Source organism: Lactuca virosa, chromosome 5 (genome assembly GCF_052849685.1).
Source record: "Lactuca virosa cultivar CGN04683 chromosome 5, Lactuca_virosa_CGN04683_v6, whole genome shotgun sequence".
NCBI lineage: Eukaryota > Viridiplantae > Streptophyta > Magnoliopsida > Asterales > Asteraceae > Lactuca > Lactuca virosa.
The window spans coordinates 331,063,285-331,066,529 of NC_136430.1; positions in this window are offsets into that span (position 1 = coordinate 331,063,285).

The window sequence follows — 3,245 nt, forward strand, 5'->3', positions numbered from 1 at the left end:
TAGCACTAGAGCACTACAAAGGGCTTGCTTCAAGGTTTGGAAGGCAATCTCTTGCTTCTCGGTCCAGTTGAAAGGTACGCCCTTTTGTGTCAATGTGGTGAGGGGTTTGGCTATCTTGGAAAAGTTCTGAATGAACCTTCGGTAGTAGCCTGCAAGACCTAAGAATTGGCGAATTTATGTTGGCGTTGTCGGAATTGACCAGCCTTCAATGGCTTTGACCTTGGAGGGATCTACATGAATTCCTTCCTTGCTGACAACATGACCCAAGAAATTTACACTGCGGAGCCAGAACTCACACTTGGAGAGTTTCGCATACATCCTTTCAGCTCGCAGGGTCTCTAAGATCTGTCGGAGATGTTGGCTATGATCTTCTTCGCTTCGAGAGTATACGAGAATATCATCGATGAAAACGATTATAAAATTGTCAAGAAATGGGTGGCAGACTCGATTCATGAGGTCCATAAATGCAGCGGGGGCATTTATTAGACCGAAGGGCATCACGACGAATTCGAAATGTCCATAGCGAGTTCAAAAAGCAGTCTTAGGAATGTCCTCATCTCGGACTTTGAGTTGACGATAACCGGATCTCAGATCTATCTTTGAAAAGTAACTAGCCCCTTGAAGCTGGTCAAATAGATCATCGATTTGGGGAAGTGGATACCGATTTTTGATGGTGAGCTTATTTAATTCCATATAGTCAATGCACATCCTAAAGTATCCGTATTTCTTTTTAACGAAAAGAACCGGAGCTCCCCATGGAGAGAAACTTGGTCTTATGAATCCTTTATCCAGGAGTTCACTCAGTTGGCTTGATAATTCTTGCATTTCAGCAGGAGCCAGCCTATAGGGTGATTTGGCGATCGGAGTAGCTCCAAGTACTAGGTCAATTCAGAATTCGACTTGCCTTTCTGGAGGTATTCCTGGAAGATCTTCTGGAAACACATACGGGAAGTCACGTGTCACTGGAATGTTTTGAATGTTTACTTCTTCCTTGGCTTTATCTACGACATGAGCGAGGAATGCGTAGTTCTTCTTATGTAGGCACTTTTGTGCCTTGATACACGAGATAAGGCGAAGGTTTGTGCCGGGTTTATCTCCGTAGATTATTAGGGTTTCGTGCTTAGGAAGATGAAGGCAAACGGCCTTCTCGTGACACATGATATCGACACGATGGGGGCTTAATCCATGCAAATTATCACATCAAAACTCCTAATATTTACAGGCATCAAATCTATTTGGAAAGTGTGGTTGTTTAATGTTATCGTGCACCCTACATAGATTTCCGTAGCTGATTCTGTCTTCCCATTAGCCATTTCCACCGTGAAGGTTTCATTGAGCTTCTGAGGTTGTTGTTTTAGCAAATTTTTGAACTTATTACTCACAAAACTCCGTTCTGCCCCACTATCAAAAAGAATGCATGTGTATGAGTTGTTAAGTAGGAACGTACCGGTGACAACGGCTTGGTCCTGCACTGCTTCACCCTGACCCATTGTCAGCACTCTCCCTGCCGCTCCTGCCCCTTGATTGTTTACGTTGGGGCAATTACGCCTTAAATGCCCGGTTTTCCCACATCCGTAACAGGTATAACTGGCCCCAACATTGGTGTTGTTGTTATTGTTGTTGTGGCTGTTATTGTTGTTGTTGTTGTTGTTGTTTGGCACCAGGTTTTGTTGGAGCTGAGTCCTACAATACTTTATTGTATGGCCTTTCCGGTTGCACCTTGTGCAACTCATCTCCCTGCATTCCCCCTGATGGTGGAAGTTACATTTGTTGCATTTGGGGAGATTTCCTGAGTACTGCTTTGGAGCATTAGGCGTGGATGAGGCTGGAGCAGGTGGTGTGGTGGTAGCTTGAGTTGCAACATGAACAGTCACCGTTTGTTGTTTCTTAGATGATTCCGAGTTTTGCTTCCCCTTTCGCTTGTTGTTTTTCCCTTTCTTGTTCTCACATTCCTTCTTAACCTCCGCTTCTACTGTTTTGGCACCCTTCTTGTTGCCATGATCATACAATTTCTTAGCCAACCTCTTGGCGCTGTCGAACGTCTCAGGATTTGCCGCAATGACATTTCCTTGGATAGGTGCAATCAATCCCCAGATAAATCTCTCAATATTTTTCCCTTCTGAGGTGATCATTCCGGGACACATAAGAGATAGCTCACTAAACTTGGTTATGTAGGCATCGATATCAGAGTTTTTGAACCGTGAGGTTCCACAATTATTGTTCCATCTTCTGAATTTCACCTCTTGGACAGTATTCTACCAGCATCATTTCTTTGAGCTCTTCCCATGGCAATGCGTTCGCCACCGGGAGTGTCATGGCCTCTATGTGGCCATTCCACCAGGAGAGAGCTTGATCAGTGAATGTGCAAGCTGCAAACTTGACCTTGCATCCATCTGGGCACCCACAGATTTCAAAAACGAATTCCACTTTCTCAATCCAACGCTTCAGGGCTATGACGCCTCCTGTTCCATTAAAGGTTCGAGGTTTGGCGTTGGTGAAGTCCATGTAGGTGCAGGTTCGCGTGGTTCCGTGGTTTGTCCCTTGATTCGTGCTTCCGGCTCCCTGTCCATTGCCTTCTTCGTTGTTTCCATTACGAATTTACGCAAGCGCTGCAGTGACTGCAGCGGACACTGCTGCTTGGAATACAACCGAGTTTATCTCCGACGGGGTTGGTGTTGCGTTGTTCCCACGGTTGGGTCTTTGAGGCATCTTTCTGTCAAAGAACGGAAAGATGTTGAGTGCATGTTTGTATTCCAAGTTTAGAGTTTCATAGACCCAGTGTATCGAGTGTGTGTTTAAGTAATTCCATGCATTAACATAAAACAAGGAAATAAAACACATAGCATATAACAACGTCATGATAAAAACATAAAGCATCTTCGTTAATACTAATTGTTTTGATACATGAAAATTTGCCAGAAGGCATACAGTACATGGGGATATATAAGATCCGGCAGCATGACGACCCTATGAGTAGTGTGATCACTTAAACATAAGGTCGATAGTACATAAAGTGGCATACATATAAAAGGAAACGATACTAGTGAGTGAGGGAGTGAACCCTAATCATGATAAGATGCGTCAGGAGGTGGTGCTGAAGAAGTGGATGCGCCCTGAAGTCTAGCCAGGTGGCGCTCGGCGTCCTGTAGTCGGGATTCCAATGCTGCCTGACGCATCTGGTAGTCCCTGACTACCTTGTGTGTCATCCTCTCCGTACGCTCCATCGCGGCTCTCATGGCCACCAT